The sequence below is a fragment of the Lagenorhynchus albirostris genome, chromosome 5 (assembly GCF_949774975.1).
Source record: "Lagenorhynchus albirostris chromosome 5, mLagAlb1.1, whole genome shotgun sequence".
NCBI classification, from domain to species: Eukaryota; Metazoa; Chordata; class Mammalia; order Artiodactyla; family Delphinidae; genus Lagenorhynchus; species Lagenorhynchus albirostris.
Genome location: NC_083099.1, coordinates 49,588,034 through 49,606,439, shown reverse-complemented (window position 1 = coordinate 49,606,439; position 18,406 = coordinate 49,588,034). Strand labels below are relative to the sequence as shown.

General features: G+C 43.5%; 1 protein-coding gene across 4 annotated transcripts in view; it reads right to left on the bottom strand.

The window, feature by feature from the left end:
* Positions 1–3,008, bottom strand: part of GPR160 (G protein-coupled receptor 160) — a 31,534-nt gene extending 28,526 nt beyond the window's left edge. For 2 of the 4 annotated variants that reach the window (XM_060149989.1, XM_060149988.1), the window contains exons 1-2: positions 2,753–3,008; positions 1,892–2,032 (exon numbers count right to left, since the gene is read on the bottom strand). The gene's annotated coding sequence lies outside the window, so the exon portion shown is untranslated. Of the gene's footprint in view, positions 1–675; positions 771–1,891; positions 2,033–2,752 lie in introns of those variants that run through there. The other 2 variants (XM_060149987.1, XM_060149992.1) reach the window with 2 other exon arrangements.
* Positions 3,009–18,406: the final 15,398 nt, after the last annotated feature.

Genomic DNA, 18,406 nt, shown 5'->3' with positions numbered 1-18,406 from the left:
CAAACAATTTCACTTAAGTACCATCATGAATTCACTAGGATATTTCCCAACAGTAAGGGGATTTTGGTTGGTTCTCTCATTTTCCCACGCACTACGAGGAAACTGGGACATGCTCTGGCATTTCCTCAACTGAATCTGACTTAAAGCATCTTTACAACCTCTTTTATTCTAGTGAATCTACACGGGCAAGGTCTAGGCTGAGGGCATTCATCTAACACTTCAACTTTCAGCTATCACTGATATCATTTACTTGCGTTGTTTTCTCTTAAAAGCAAGGAGGCATTAAAATCAGTTCCACGATATCTACTAAGAAATGTGGGTTTATCTTGCGGGACTATATGCCTCCCTTTCCTCCCTCTATTGAACTTTAATAGCTCCCTCATAAGATCATCACTTTTCCAAATTATTAATCAGGCATGATAGAATGAGTAGGAATTATATGATAAATCCAGAGGGGCCAAAAATAAGCAAGTTGGATGAATACATAGATACAACTTCCCATGTCCCTCCTCTTGAAAGCAAGGTTCTTGGAAAAGAATACACAGAAATTTCAGGAGCCAGTTCTTTGCTAAATATTTACACTGCATGATACCTGAAGCAAACAAGGTAAGGACAGGAAACAGGCCACACACACAGATAAGATCTCTCTCGGGTAATAAGTAGAGCTCCACTCACCTTGTGATTCGTTTTCATAATGTTGACTTTGTACTGATGTATACAGTGCTTCCAAAAGTGTACACAAAACCTAAGTGTGTACGGGAGTGTTCACTACTCTGAGCTCTGTTTTTTGATGAGCATAACTTAGAAAGGATTTGGGCAGTTCAGAAAAATTGCTAACACATTTTATACAACCTGTCCATTTGGAGACAACTCAACCCTTATGCTCGCTAATACCCTTTGTATAAAAAAAAAGCTGACCCAGCATCCACCTGCATCAACTTGATCCTCTCAGCTTTGTCACACTCAGCAAATACTCTATGCCTTCGCAACAAAATAAAGCGGCACCCCTGGGAGGGAGAAAAAGACTTGTTATGAGTCTGCAGAGGCAGCCTTTATACCCAGCTAACAAAGAGTGAGGATCTGTGGAAGGCTTTGAATCTAGAACCACTAGTGTTACCTTCCAAATCTACCTTCTGCAAAAAACCTCCACAGGTGGTGTTACGTTGAAAGGAAAATGCCAAACATACAAAAGCAGAGTCAAGAGTACAAGGCAGTCCGTACCCCCACCATTCATCCATCTTCAACTATTAACAATTCATGGCCAATCTCCCTTCACCTTGTTCCCCCTCACTTCTCCGCTAGCAGCCCTCCCCAAAACTGGCTTATTTTGAAGCAAATCCTCAACCTATATTTCAAGTTTAGAATGTATTTCTAACAGATAAGGGTTTAAAAACAACCCTAATCATGATACCGTTACCAAAAGTAACTAAACAAAACTAATATTCTTAATACTAAAAACCAGCCAGTACAAATTTCCTCTATTGGCACAATTTTTAAAAAAAACTATTTTCATCAAATCAGGACCCAACCAAGGTTTACACGTAGCATTGCCGCCTTCTGTCTCTTAGTCTTTAAACCACAGGTTCCTTCCATCCCTATGATTCTCATAGCAGCCAGGCTGATCCTCACCTGCAATTCCCAGCAATTCTATTCTAGAGATACCACAAAGAAACTCCAGTCTTAGGGGCTGTCAAGAAAAAACGTGTATGTTAATTAGTCGTTTCATAGTTAAAGAAGTTTAAAAGTAACCTGAAAAGCACAAACGAAATTGATCTGACCTGAAGCCATGAACAATTCTGAGATCCAAACACTCACTCAAGTGTCCTTTGCAATTCTGGTCTGTGGTGGATTTATCTCCGGGGTTTGAACGACCCCCCGCCCCGGCCCTTACACGAGTTATTTGCACAAGCAGAGCAATGGTGCGAAGCAAGTGCGTTTCCTCCCAGCTGGACCTTCCTCCGCAAGCCGGGTCCTCGCGGCCGCTTCCGGAATGCGGGGGGCGGGGGACCGCGCTGCCACCTCCCGAGACCACCTGCCCAGGTGAAAAGAGGAGTTTCACTGAGCCAACAAATTCCGGGGGGCGGTCCCAAGTTATTTAGAGAGAATTTTGAGCCATCCAGGCTGGGCACAGAGGAACCATCCAGAACGCCACGGTCTCAGAGAACAACCAACCTGAAAAGCCCCAGGGCTTAATCCCAATGCCCGGCGTTCGCGGGGGCACCGTCCCCAACGCCCGAGGGCCAAGAGAGGGGACGCAAAGTCCGCCCCAACGAATACACGAGCATGTGTGCCCGTGACTATATGCCCACCTGTGTGTTTCAGGAAGGAAAGTTGCACACACTGATGTTTTACAATGTTTAATAGCTCTCTCCCCTGGAAAGGGGGTACGAGCTGGATGTGAGTATACACCCAACCTAGGCCACCGGTTCCATCCCTGCACCCCATCCCCGGGTCCAAACCCGGGGCGGACCCGTGGCGCGAAGGCTACGATCACCCCCCAGCCGATCACCCCCAGCCGGAGCGCGGCGTCCTCGGCTTTCAGTCCAGGGCCACCACCCACTCCAGGATCTCTTAAGTAATAAAGAACCCCAGCCCCTGAATCCCCGGGAGTGAAATTCCTCTCCCTCCCCGACGCGCAGAGCACAGCCAGGGAAGCGGGGAGCGGCGCGGTGCCGTCGGCCTCCCCACCCTGGAGCCCCGGGTGAGGAGGGAAGCAGCTGCGAGACGCCAGGCGCGAGTCCCCGCAACTCACCCGAGGCGCGGCGGCTCCCGGCTCCCGGCTCGCGCTCCGCGTCCGCGGCGCTGGGCGCCCGACCAGACCTGCAGCGAGGTCGCCGCCGGGCACCTGCCGCGCCCGGCCCCAGGTGACCGGGGACAGGCCGGGGCTGAAAGCACGGCCCCGGGGACCCCGCAGCAACCCCGCAACGGCCCCGCGCGCTGGTACCAGGAAGTGCGGATGCAATCCTTTGAGCGCGCACGCCCCGTCGCGACCCCAGCGGGAGACTGGCCGGAGGGCGCCGCCTGCGGGCGGGGCGGCGAGAGGCGTCCAGGCCGCCACCCAGGCGCGCGGGCGAGGGGCCTGGGTCGAGGCTGGCACAGGGGATTCCCCGAGGGTGTAGGGTGGAAGATGAGACCCCCCTTTTGCATGCCGGGCCTTCAGATACTCCCACCTCCAGCCCTGCCCAAGGATCTCCCATCTCCTCAGCAGGGTCGCCACGGGGCCATTGCAGTTTCCTCCAGATGAGGGTTTACATAGGGTGACAGAACCTGATATAAACAACCACCTGTCATGCACTATGAATTCACATTTAAAATAAAAATCCGCAAATTGCATATTTGGAAATAGCACACTTATACTGCATTGCCTTTCTTTGTGTCAACATTACTAATTTGTTATATTCAACAAATATTTGTTGAGCACCTACGACTTGCCAATCATTTAAACATTTAAAATATAGCGCAGGGAATTCCCTGGAAGTCCAGTGGTTAGGACTCTGCGCTTCTACTGCAAGGGCCACAGGTTCGATCCCTGGTTGGGTAAATAAGTGCCGCATGCCCAGCGGCGCGGCCAAAAACAAGAAACAAGAAAAGAAAAACCCAGCACAGTTTCCTCCTCCTCCTTTTCCTGAAGAGCCTTCAATAAGTGGAGTGGGCTGGCCCTTTCTTAACCTCCCAGAAAGCTTGAGTGGTCTTGCAAGGAACTTAGCAACGGCCCGCCCAAAGGTGCAGTAAGAACTGAACCGTGATAGAAATAAGTGTGGGCTGCTAGAGGGCCTGAGAAGCGGCTTGACCCAACCTGGGGAGGTCAGAGAGGAATTTCTGGAGAAGGGGACATGTGTGCTGAGCCCTGAAGGACTACAGGATTCACCAGGATGTGAAGTGTTTCAGCCAAGATTCCACTGTGAGCAAAGCCAGAAGCCAGCACTGGCCAGAGAGTGCATGTTCTGACAGAGGAATAGCAAGTGAGTCAGTAGAGCTGAGAAGAAGAGGATGTGAACTGAGTTAGAGCAGGGGGTGTGGGGACCAGATCATGCTCCTATCACAACTAACAGCTGCTGACATGTATACACTGATGTGTATAAAATGGATGACTAATAAGAACCTGCTGAATAAAAAATAATAACAGTGGCCGTCTATGGAGTGTATAGCATAAAACAGGAACTGGACATGCATCACGTCAAACTATGTGGTCGGGTTATTACTCCCCTTTAAAGAAGAGGAAAACGAGGAATAGGAAGGTGAGGTGTCTTGCTACGGACAGGGCCGGGGGGAGGTGACTCTCAAGAGCTAGCCTGCACTTTTCATGGCTCTTTCCAGGCCAATCCAGGAGGCTGAATTATCTTCAAATGTTCTCAGCATCCTCAAGTATCCCCAGGTGCCCACTGCCGTCTCTCCATTCCAAAGCCTGTGTCAGCAACTGCCCTCAGACCCGCACCTGCCTAGAACAGATGACAGAGTATACGGCTGTGCACACCAGACTCTTTCCCAAGGGGTACTCGGTTTCAGGGGCTGGTGGAGGGACTGTGGAAGAGCCCTTTCTTGTTCCCTAATAGCCATTCTCTCCTTCTTCCATAATAATAGAATTGAAGCTGAGCCCAAGCCTGCTTAGAACAAAGACTACATTTCCCTTCCTCTCTTGCAGCAAAATATCAACACATCAACAGTGGTGCCCAGAGCCCCTAGAATCCATTTGATCCAGCAGTACTTCTGAGGCAGCTGTTTCCTCCCCAACATCTTTGATCTGTCAGATATTTTTCATGGGGCAGACACTGCTTACTGTCTCCTCAATAACCAATCCCCCTTCTTCCCTTCGAAGAGAACTCAGATTTTGTTCCAGGAGGCGATGAGCCGGGCTGAAATGCTCACCTTCCCAGAAGTCCTTGCGGGGCAGTCACATGGCTCGACGGCTGAGGTGGAGGGGGAAGTTGCCTAGAGAGTCCTGAGAAGGTTTTTGCTTTCCTGAAGCGGACACCACCGCTTTTCTCCTTCTGTTTTATTCTGGCTGTGAGGTTGCTGTGAGCTTGGAGGGTGAGCAACCATTTTATGACCACAGGACAGCACACAAGAGAAAAGGAGGAAAAGCACCTACTGCAGATGGCTGAGCTCCAGACTTTTTATTACATAGAAAAATAATCCCCTTACTTTTTTTTAATATAAATTTATTTATTTTTGGCTGCATTGGGTCTTCGTTGCTGCACGCGGGCTTTCTCTAGTTGTGGTGAGCAGGGGCTACCCTTCGTTGTGGTGCACGGCCTTCTCATTGTGGTGGCTTCTCTTGTTGCGGAGCACGGGCTCTAGGCTCATGGGCTTCAGTAGTTGTGTGGTCTGGGCTTCAGTAGTTGTGGCATGCGGGCTCTAGAGCGCAGGCTCAGTAGTTGTGGTGCACAGGCTTACTTGCTTCGCGGCATGTGCGATCTTCCCGGACCAGGGATCGAACCCTTTACCCCTGCATTGGCAGGTGGATTCTTAACCACTGTGCCACCAGGGAAGTCCCCCCCTTACTTGTTTAAAGCACTCTTGGTTAAGGTTTGTTGCAAGCAATTGAATGCAATCCTAATGGATACACTATTCTTTCCCAAGAAAAGCCTCAAAAATCAATCCACCAACTCTACCTAATACAGTGTGATAGCAGAAAGAGGGTGGGATTGGCATGAGACAATCTATGAGTTTCAGCTCTTCCATTTATTTAGCTAATGACCTTGGGCAATTTTATAAAATTAGATTACGTATTGTAAAATTAGAAATTGTCATCAAAATACAAGGCATAGTGCTTCCTGGCATATGGTGAGTGATTAATAAATGATCAGTTTAGAGCCTCCACCAAATGGATGTCTGGCCAATATGTAGATTCAGAGTCATATATCCACTTACCAGTTTCACCCCTTAGACAAATCTTTTGTCTATTCCACTCTTAGATGCTTTGTAATAGCAAAGTCAATCTTAAAGTTTCAGTAAAAACCAGCCCTTGCCAAGCGTCTTGTTTCCTCATCTCCTAGACAATATACACTCTCCCAAACATTTTTAAAAGGAAAAGAATAGAAGCACAGACTTTGTAGTGACCAGCCATGAATTACTGGTACACTAGTTCAGCAGGTACATATGCATATTTCTGTTTGACTCTCTTTTTTTAAATAAGAAACTCTAATTTCAATGCTTTGAAGTTCGTATTTTTAATTACCAAGCAAGATGTTTTAATGGTCCAAAAAATATGCTTTTGTTGAAACTACAACATATCCCTTTATGCTGAAATTGAATAATGTTAAAAATTACTATCATTCACTTTGGCTTTTAATTTTTTAAAAAATTTATTTATTTTTTGGCCGCGTTGAGTCTTTTGTTGCTGCGCGTAGGCTTTCTCTAGTTGCAGCGAGTGGGGGCTACTCTTCGTTGCCGTGCTTGGGCTTCTCATTTGGTGGCTTCTCTTGTTGCGGAGCACGGGCTCCAGGAGCCCGGGCTTCAGCAGTTGTGGCTCGTGGGCTCCAGAGCTCAGGCTCAGTAGTTGTGGTGCACGGGCCCAGTTGCTCCGCGGCATGTGGGATCCTCTAGGACCAGGGATTGAACCTGTGTCCCCTGCATTGGCAGGTTGACTTCTAACCACTGAGCCACCAGGGAAGCCCTTGGCTTTTAATTTTAAAAATAATACATTCTTTCAATCACTACAGAAGTTTTTAAGTTAAAAAAAAAGACCGTAATTTATTTAACCTGCCTTCTATTAATGGACATTTAGGTTACCTCTAGTTAATCTCAGTTACAAATGACATTGCCTTGAACATCTTTGACCCTACACTTTTGCCCATTTGTGTAATCTGACCACATCTCCCCACTTCACAGCTTGCTCCCCAGGTCCAAGCCCCCATCCATCTCTTGACTGGATTGTTGGAATAGCCTCCTGAATGGTTCCCGTTTTTGTCCTTGTCCTCCTTCAACCCATCTGCAATGCAGCAGCTGGAATAGTCTTTTTTTTTTTTGGCTGCGCTGCACGACTTGCGGGATCTTAGTTCCCCGACCAGGGATTGACCCACAGCAGTGAAAGCGTGGAGTCCTAACCACAGGGCCGCCAGGGAATTCCCTGGAATAGTCATTTTAGAATATAAGTCAGATATTGTCCCTCTCTGGTCAAAACTTTCCAGTGGCTTCCCTCTCATTCAAAGTCAAAGTCCTTCATATACCCTGAGAAAACCATAATTCAAAAAGTCATGTAGCAAAATGTTCATTGCAGCTCTATTTACAATAGCCAGGACAGAAGCAACCTAAGTGTGCATCAATAGATGAATGGATAAAGAAGATGTGGCATAGATATACAATGGAATATTACTCAGCCATAAAAAGGAACAAAACTGAGTTATCTGTAGGGAGGTGGATGGACCTAGAGTCTGTCATACAGAGTGAAGTAAGTCAGAAGGAGACAAACAAACACCATATGCTAACACATATATATGGAATCTAAAAAAAAAAAGAAAGAAAAAAAATGGTCAGAAGGACCTAGGGGCTAGATGGGAATAAAGATGCAGACCTACTAGAGAATGGACTTGAGGATACAGGGAGGGGGAAGGGTGAGCTGTGACAAAGTGAGACAGTGGCATGGACATATATACACTACCAAACGTAAGGTAGATAGCTAGTGGGAAGCAGCCGCATAGCACAGGGAGATCAGCTCCGTGCTTTGTGACCACCTAGAGGGCTGGGATAGGGAGGGTGAGAGGGAAGGAGACGCAAGAGATATGGGGACATATGTATTTATAACTGATTCACTTTGTTATAAAGCAGGATCTAACACACCATTGTAAAGCAATTATACTCCAATAAAGATGTTAAAAAAAACCCAAAAAACAAAGTCCTTACAATGGCCTATAGAGCTACACTGTCGGTCCCCATTGCCGTTACCTCTCTGTACCATCCCCTTCCATACTCCCCTATCTGCTACAGCCCCATGAGGAGCTTCCTCGGTGGTTTGTTTGTTTTTCTGTTTTAATATGCCAGGTAGAATTCTGCCTCAGGGCCTTTACACTTGCTATCTCCTTTGGGAACTCTCTTCTTCCAAATAACACATGACTTAATCCTTCACCTTTTTCAAGTCTTTACTTATTTTTGTTTTTAATAGTTAGCAATTATGGAGAGGTTAACATGGCGAGGCATCTGGTCCCAAGTGTTTTACATGTATTACTTCATTTAATCATTACAACCACCCTAAATTTTATGATCCCCATTTTATAGATGAGGAACTTGAGGCACAGAGAGATGAAAGAATTTGTCCAAGACCCACAGCTTGTACAGAACAGAACTAGGATTTGAGTATTCAAAGCTACTACACTTTACCACACTTGTAGTAAACGGAGAACCTCTCAGGAGCTGCTAACATCCTTTCTGCTCAAGAATCTTGCTCAAGACCTGAAGAGCCACGTTTCTTCATATCCTGGGTTTTGGAGGTTGTAGTTATTTCCTTGCTTATATAGATGAACTTGTCTAAGCTTTCTATTGTTGTTTTCTCTCGTTCATTTCAGTATATTTCCTGGAGAAGCCCAGCATTACACACTGTACTTCAACTTTACCAGAAATCTTTAGTTGCATTATTTGCAAGAAAATTGCAAAGTAGCTACTGACTCCCCTACCCTGGGCCCTGTCCAATTCAGTAACCACTAGTCACTTATGACTATGAATTAAGTCCTTAAAATATCAGTAGTCCAAATTGAGATATGCTGGAACTATAAAATACACATTGTATCTCAAAGACTTAGCACAAAAGAAAGAATGTAAAATATCTGGATAAGAATTGTTTATATTGATAATCGTGTTGGAATGATAATATTTTATACATACTAGGTTAAATGAAATATAGTATTAAAATTAATCTCATTTGTTTCTTCTTTTTACAATGTGGCTACTAAAAAAATGTAAAATTAATACATGTGGCTCACATTGTATTTCGATTGGGCAGTGCTGCTCTAGGGTTTCCTTTCCTGCAGCTATGGTTTAGGCAAGCGGGGGGAGGGCAATATATATGCACAAAAAAGTGATGTAATTATACTGGCGGGAACTTGCTGAGAGGGAAACAAAAGGCAGAGGTAGTATGCTCAAGACGCAGGACAGAACCATCACATTCCCTTGTCCAAACTTTCCTCACGTGGGCATTATTTCTTGCCTGTGCAAATGCCACCTATAGTCCATGCCAGTCCTCCTGTCTCTTCTGTGGTCAAACCACACAGCCTTTTCTTCTTTCTGGTTCCTGTGTCCCCAGGGATCTTGCTGACCAAGTCATATTTATTTATTCTATTGATTCCATATATTCTTTACCAACAGAACACAACATTCAAAATATTCCCAAACATGTTAGCTTCAAAATAAAACCGGGGTGGGGGAGAGGAGGGGGTAGAAGTCGATGGCAATATAAATGAAACAGATTGGCTATGAGCTGATCATTCTGGAAGCAAGGAGATGGGTACACGGGGGTTTGTTACACTATTTGGTCTACTTTGGTATATGACTGAAATTTTCCTTAAGAAAAAGTTTAAAACAAATTCGCAAATATGCATAATTAATACAAAATCTCTTTTCATGGTTCAGGGTCCACACATGTAATTTACCCTAACAATTTCTCCCTTTTAAAATGTAATAAATTTCCTTTTGGTCAGAACCCATCTGCAAGAGGTGAGCAGACAAGATACGGTGTACAATGAAGGAAACAATGCCGAGCTTTCAATTTGGCTGAGAAGACAGGCTAAGTTCATGGCAGGCAGTAGCTTCACAACTTGAAAGTTTCCTGTTTATATTTTTTATAGGAAAGCTTTGGTACAAAGTCCAAATTCAGTGGCTAGTGCCTTGGGTCCACAGGAACCTGGCCTTATCAGTAACAGGTTTTTCAACAGCTGCTGTTTTCCCATGAAAGTGTGCCCACATCTCTTCTGAAACCAGGACGTCAAGTGGAAAGCATTGATGAATTGGAAAGTGTTCTTTATTGTATGTTTCCTGCAGTACCACTCAGCCCCAGCATAGAGTGTAGGGGTGCTCCCTCTGAAGTTAGACTCCCCGGTTTCGAATCCTGGGTGACTGAGAGTTGCCTACGTTTTTAATGCCTTGGTGGTTTTTAAGGTAAAGCTGTAAAATGGGAATAATAAGGCATATCTCAAAGGGTGTCGTAAGGATTAAATGAAATCATGTGTGAAATATGCTTTATACCATACCTGGCCCAAAGGAAGGACCCAGTAAATGGTAGCTGTTGTTTTTACAGCAAACTCCTGTTTATTCTTAGCTGTTTGACACTTTACAAATTGTCTAACTAATTAAATATTCTGGTTCCTATATATAAAACATGAGAAATTACCAATTTTTAAATAGTTAAACGACTGTCTTTTCCACTAGACTCAGCTCTCTGAGGGTAGGATCCATGTATTATTCAGTTTGAACCCTCAGTGTCTAGCATAATGGAGCTCATAATCTTTGAAATCTTGAATAGAACAAAATACACTTACAATTTAAGGTCTAAGCATTGCTCTTACGGTTATAAAATGTTTAGGACACTGGTTTATAAGCAATTTATAACATGAAGTGGATGTGGCTTTTGTGTTTACCTTTCTTGGGGACCTCATTCAACAAATATTTATTAAGTGCCTCCTGTAAGGAAGGGATCGTGTGCCGGGTGCCTCATTAAGGAAGAAGGCAGACACAACTCTTATGCCCGGAATTTATTTTTAACAGGAGAGACACCTTTGCATGACCACTTACAAAATTACATATATATAATTGGAGGAGAAGCACAGGGGACTGAGAGAGCAGACGATGGGGCACTGAGCCTTAGCGTGGGGACCTCTTGAGAAGTGATGTGCAGGGTGATGGTAGAGCAGGAGTAGCTGAACCTGAGCAAAGAGGGTGAAAGAGGATAAAGAATGGGCTTTCTGGGCCCTGAATACAGTCCAGCCTGAAGGCCTCAGGGTCGTAAGGAGACAACATAAAATGCTAGAGGAACTGAGAGAGGCTGGTATGACTGGGTCTGGGGAGGGGGAATAGCAAATTGTGATCTGTATTTGGAGGAGTCAGCAGGGATCAGGACATGGCAGTTCACTGGAAGATTTAGAATTTCATTCTGAATGCATGAAAACATCCTCCCTAAAAGCTATGACTTCTGGAATTCGCTTCAAATAACCCAAGAACATTGGAGAAAGTAGGTGGGGTATATATGAAATGAAATTGGCCATTCATTGATTTGTTGAAACTGTGTGATGAGTATATGGAAGCTTATTATACTCTATTTTTGTGAATATTTAAATTTTTCTATAATTAAAAAAAACAGAAATCCCTCCAGCTACAATAGAGAAAGGATTAAGAACAGATGTGGGGAGGGAGGAAAGATGGCGGAAGAGTAAGATGCAGAGATCACCTTCCTCCCCACATATACATCAGAAATACATCTACACATGTAACAACTCCTATAGAACATCCACTGAACGCTGGCAGAAGGCCTCAGACCTCCCAAAAGGCAAGAAACTCCCCACGTACCTGGGGAGGGCAAAAGAAAAAAGAATAAACAGAGACAAAAGGATAGGGACGGGACCTGCACCAGTGGGAGGGAGCCGTGAAGGAGGAAAAGTTTCCACACACTAGAAGCCCCTTCGCGGGCGGAGACTGCGGTGGCAGAGGGGGGAAGCTTCGGGGCCGCGGAGGAGAGCGCAGCAACAGGGGTGCGGAGGGCAAAGCAGAGAGATTCCCACACAGAGGATCGGTGCCGACCGGAACTCACTAGCCCGAGAGGCTTGTCTGCTCACCTGCTGGGGCGGGCGGGGCTGGGAGCTGAGGCTTGGGCTTCGGTCGGATCCCAGGGAGCGGACTGGGGATGGCGGCGCGAACACAGCCTTCAGGGGGTTGGTGCACCACGGCTAGCCGGGACGGAGTCCGGGAAAAAGTCTGGAGCTGCCGAAGAGGCAAGAGACTTTTTCTTCCCTCTTTGTTTCCTGGTGCGCGAGGAGAGGGGATTAAGAGCGCTGCTTAAAGGAGCTCCAGAGACGGGCGCGAGCCGCGGCTAAAAGCGCGGACCCCAGAGACGGGCCTGAGACGCTAAGGCTGCTGCTGCCGCCACCAAGAAGCCTGTGTGTGAGCACAGGTTACTATCCACACCACCCTTCCGGGGAGCCTGTGCAGCCCGCCACTGCCAGGGTCACGGGATCCAGGGACAACTTCCCCAGGAGAACGCACGGCGCGCCTCAGGCTGGTGCAACGTCATGCTGGCCTCTGCCGCCGCAGGCTCGCCCCGCACTCCGTGCCCCTCCCTCCCCCCCCCCCCCCCCCCCGGCCTGAGTGAGCCAGAGCCCCCTAATCAGCAGCTCCTTTAATCCCGTCTTGTCTGAACAAAGAACAGACACCCTCTGGCCACCTACACGCACAGGCGGGGCCAAATCCAAAGCTGAGTCCCAGGAGCTGTGCGAACAAAGAAGAGAAAGGGAAATTTCTCACAGCAAAATCTGGAGCAGCGGATTAAATCTCCACAATCAACTTGATGTACCCTGCATCTGTGGAATACCTGAATTGAAAACGAATCATCCCAAAGTGAGGGGTGGACTTTGAGACCAAGATTTATTATTTTTTTCCCCTTTTCCTCTTTTTGTGAGTGTGTATGTGTATGCTTCTGTGTGAGATTTTGTCTGTATAGCTTTGCTTTCACCATTTGTCCTAGGGTTCTACCCGTCCGTTTTTTTTGTTGTTGTTGTTTTTGTTTACTTTAAAAAAATTTTTCTTTTCTTAATAATTATTTTTTTATTTTAATAACTTTATTTTATTTTACCTTACTTTACATTCTTTTCTTTTATGCTCTTTCTTTCTTTCTACTTTTTCTCCTTTTATTCTGAGCCGTGTGGATGAAAGGCTCTTGGTGCTGCAGCCAGGAGTCAGTGCTGTGCCTCTGAGGTGGGAGAGCCAACTTCAGGACACTGGTCCACAAGAGACCTCCCAGCTCCACGTAATATCAAACGGCAAAAATCTCCCAGAGATCTCCATCTCAACACCAACACTCAACTTCACTCAACGACCAGCAAGCTAGAGTGCTGGACATCCTATGCCAAACAACTAGCAAGACAGGAACACAACCCCACACATTAGCAGAGAGGCTGCCTAAAATCATAATAAGTCCACAGACACACCAAAACACACCACCAGGCGTGGACCTGCCCACCAGAAACACAAGATCCAGCCTCATCCACCAGAACACACTAGTCCCCTACACCAGGAAGCCTACACAACCCACTGAACCAACTTTAGCCACTGGGGACAGACACCAAAAACAACGGGAGCTATGAACCTGCAGCCTGCAAAAAGGAGACCCGAAACACAGTAAGATAAGCAAAATGAGAAGACAGAAAAACACACAGCAGATGAAGGAACAAGATAAAAACCACCAGACCTAACGAATGAAGAGGAAATAGGCAGTCTACCTGAAAAAGAATTCAGAATAATGATAGTAAACATGATCCAAAATCTTGGAAATAGAATAGAGAAAATGCAAGAAACATTTAACAAGGACCTAGAAGAACTAAAGATGAAACAAGCAATGATGAACAACACAATAAATGAAATTAAAAATACTCTAGAAGGGATCAATAGCAGAATAACTGAGGCAGAAGAACGGATAAGTGACCTGGAAGATAAAATAGTGGAAATAACTACTGCAGAGTGGATAAAGAAAAAAGAATGACAAGAACTGAGGAAAGTCTCAGAGACCTGTCAGACAACATTAAATGCACCAACGTTCAAATTATAGGGGTTCCAGAAGAAGAAGAGAAAAAGAAAGGGACTGAGAAAAGATTTAAAGAGATTATAGTTGAAAACTTCCCTAATATGGGAAATGAAATAGTTAATCAAGTCCAGGAAGCACAGAGAGTCCCATACAGGATAAATCCAAGGAGAAACATGCCAAGACACATATTAATCAAACTGTCAAAAATTAATTACAAAGAAAACATATTAAAAGCAGCAAGGGAAAAATAACACACAAGGGAATCCCCATAAGGTTAACAGCTGATCTTTCAACAGAAACTCTGCAAGCCAGAAGGGACTGGCAGGACATATTTAAAGTGATGAAGGAGAAAAACCTACAACCAAGATTACTCTACCCAGCAAGGATCTCATTCAGATTTGTTGGAGAAATTAAAACCTTTACAGACAAGCAAAAGCTGAGAGAGTTCAGCACCACCAAACCAGCTTTACAACAAATGCTAAAGGATCTTCTCTAGGCAAGAAACACAAGAGAAGGAAAAGACCTATAATAACAAACACAAAACAATTAAGAAAATGGGAATAGGAACATACATATCGATAACTACCTTAAATGTAAATGGATTAAATGCTCCCACCAAAAGACACAGACTGGCTGAATGGATACCAAAACAAGACCCATATATTTGCTGTCTACAAGAGACCCACTTCAGACCTAGAGACACATACAGACTGAAAGTGAGGGGATGGAAAAAGATATTCCATGCAAATGGAAACCAAAAGAAAGCTAGAGTAGCAATTCTCATATCAGACAAAATAGACTTTAAAATAAAGACTATTAGAAGAGACAAAGAAGGACACTACATAATGATCAAGGGATCGATCCAAGAAGAAGATATAACAATTGTAAATATTTATGCACCCAACATAGGAGCACCTCAATACATAAGGCAAATACTAACAGCCATAAAAGGGGAAATCGACAATAACACATTCATAGTAGGGGACTTTAACACCCCACTTTCACCAATGGACAGATCATCCAAAATGAAAATAAATAAGGAAACACAAGCTTTAAATGATACATTAAACAAGATGGACTTAATTGATATTTATAGGACATTCCATCCAAAAACAACAGAATACACATTTTTCTCAAGTGCTCATGGAACATTCTCCAGGATAGATCATATATTGGGTCACAAATCAAGCCTTGGTAAATTTAAGAAAACTGAAACTGTATCAAGTATCTTTTCTGACCACAATGCTATGAGACTAGATATCAACTACAGGAAAAGATAGGTAAAAAATAAAATACATGGAGGCTAAACAATACAATACTTAATAACGAGGTGATCATTGAAGAAATCAAAGAGGAAATTAAAAAACCTAGAAACAAATGACAATGGAGACACGACGACCCAAAACCTATGGGATGCAGCAAAAGCAGTTCTAAGAGGGAAGGTTATAGCAATACAATCCTACCTTAAGAAAGAGGAAACATTTCGAATAAACAACCTAACCTTGCACCTAAAGCAATTAGAGAAACAAGAACAACAACACCCCAAAGTTAGCAGAAGGAAAGAAATCTTAAAAATCAGATCAGAAATAAATGAAAAAGAAATGAAGGAAACAATAACAAAGATCAATAAAACTAAAAGTTGGTTCTTTGAGAAGATAAACAAAATTGATAAACCATTAGCCAGACTCATCAAGAAAAAGAGGGAGAGGACTCAAATCAATAGAATTAGAAATGAAAAAGGAGAAGTAACAACTGACACTGCAGAAATACAAAAGATCATGAGAGATTACTACAAGCAACTCTATGCCAATAAAATGGACAACCTGGAAGAAATGGACAAATTCTTAGAAAGGCACAACCTGCCAAGACTGAATCAGGAAGAAATAGAAAATATGAACAGACCGATCACAAGCACTGAAATTGAAATGGTGATTAAAAATCTTCCAACAAACAAAAGCCCAGGACCAGATGGCTTCACCGGCGAATTCTATCAATTTAGAAAAGAGCTAACACATACCCTTCTCAAACTCTTCCAAAATATAGCAGAGGGAGGAACACTCCCAAATTCATTCTATGAGGCCACTATCATCCTGATACAAAAACCAGACAAGGATGTCACAAAGAAAGAAAATTACAGGTCAATATCACTGATGAACATAGATGCAAAAATCCTCAACAAAATACTAGCAAACAGAATCCAACAGCACATTAAAAGGATCATACACCATGATCAAGTGGGGTTTATTCCAGGAATGCAAGGATTCTTCAATATATGCAAATCAATCAATGTGATACACCATATTAACAAGTTGAAGGAGAAAAACCATATGGTCATCTCAATAGATGCAGAGAAAGCTTTCGACAAAATTCAACACCCATTTATGATAAAAACCCTGCAGAAAGTAGACATAAAGGGAACTTTCCTCAACGTAATAAAGGCCATATATGACAAACCCACAGCCAACATCATCCTCAATGGTGAAAAACTGAAAGCATTTCCACTAAGATCAGGAACAAGACAAGGTTGCCCACTCTCACCACTCTTATTCCACATAGTTTTGGAAGTTTTAGCCACAGCAATCAGAGAAGAAAAGGAAATAAAAGGAATCCAAATCGGAAAAGAAGAAGTAAAGCTGTCATTCTTTGCAGATGACATGATACTATACATAGAGAATCCTAAAGATGCTACCAGAAAACAACTAGAGCTAATCAGTGAATTTGGTAAAGTAGCAGGATACAAAATTAATGCTCAGAAATCTCTGGCATTCCTATACACTAATGATGAAAAATCTGAAAGTGAAAACAAGAAAACACTCCCATTTACCATTGCAACAAAAAGAATAAAATACCTAGGAATAAACCTACCTAAGGAGACAAAATACCTGTATGCAGAAAATTATAAGACACTGATGAAAGAAATGAAAGATGATACAAATAGATGGAGAGATATACCATGTTCTTGGATTGGAAGAATCAACATTGTGAAAATGACTCTACTGCCCAAAGCAATCTACAGATTCAATGCAATCCCTATCAAACTACCACTGTAATTTTTCACAGAACTAGAACAAAAAATTTCACAATTTGTATGGAAACACAAAAGATCCCGAATAGCAAAAGCAATCTTGAGAACAAAAACAGAGCTGGAGGAATCAGGCTCCCTGGCTTCAGACTATACTACAAAGCTACAGTAATCAAGACAGTATGGTACTGGCACAAAAACAGAAGTATAGATCAATGGAACAGGATAGAAAGCCCAGAGATAAACCCACACACATATGGTCACCTTATCTTTGATAAAGGAGGCAGGAGTGTACAGTGGAGAAAGGACAGCTTCTTCAGTAATTGGTGCTGGGAAAACTGGACAGGTACATGTAAAAGTATGAGATTAGATCAGTCCCTAACACCATACACAAAAATAAGCTCAAAATGGATTAAAGATCTAAATGTAAGGCCAAAAACTATCAAACTCTTAGAGGAAAACATAGGCAGAACACTCTATGACATAAATCACAGCAAGATCCTTTTTGACTCACCTCCTAGAGAAATGGAAATAAAAACAAAAATAAACAAATGGGACCTAATGAAACTTCAAAGCTTTTGCACAGCAAAGGAAACCATAAACAAGACCAAAAGACAACCCTCAGAATGGGAGAAAATATTTGCAAATGAAGCAACTGACAAAGGATTAATCTCCAAAATTAACAAGCATCTCATGCAGCTCAATAACAAAAAAACAAAGAACCCAATCCAAAAATGGGCAGAAGACCTAAATAGACATTTCTCCAAAGAAGATATACAGACTGCCAACAAACACATGAAAGAATGCTCAACATCATTAATCATTAGAGAAATGCAAATCAAAACTACAATGAGATATCATCTCACACCAGTCAGAATGGACATCATCAAAAAATCTAGAAACAATAAATGCTGGAGAGGGTGTGGAGAAAATGGAACACTCTTGCACTGCTGGTGGGAATGTGAATTGGTACAGCCACTATGGAGGACAGTATGGAGGTTCCTTAAAAAACTACAAATAGGACTACCATATGACCCAGCAGTCCCACTCCTGGGCATATACCCTGTGAAAACCATAATTCAAAAAGAGTCATGTACCAAAATGTTCATTGCAGCTCTCTTTACAATAGCCAGGAGATGGAAACAACCTAAGTGTCCATCATTGGATGAATGGATAAAGAAGATGTGGCACATATATACAATGGGATATTACTCAGCCATAAAAAGAAACGAAATTGAGCTATTTGTAATGAGGTGGATAGACCTAGAGTCTGTCATACAGAGTGAAGTAAGTCAGAAGGAGAAAGACAAATACCGTATGCTAACACATATATATGGAATTTAAGGAAAAAAATGTCATGAAGAACCTAGGGGTAAGATAGGAATAAAGACACAAACCTAGTGGAGAATGGACTTGAGGATATGGGTAGGGGGAAGGGTAAGCTGTGACTAAGTGAGAGAGTGGCATGGACATATATACACTGCCAAACGTAAAACAGATAGCTAGTGGGAAGCAGCCGCATAGCACAGGCAGATCAGCTCAGGGCTTTGTGACCCCCTAGAGGGGTGGGATAGGGAGGGTAAGAGGGAGGGAGACACAAGAGGGAAGAGGTATGGGAACATATGTATATGTATAACTGACTCACTTTGTTATAAAGCAGAAACTAA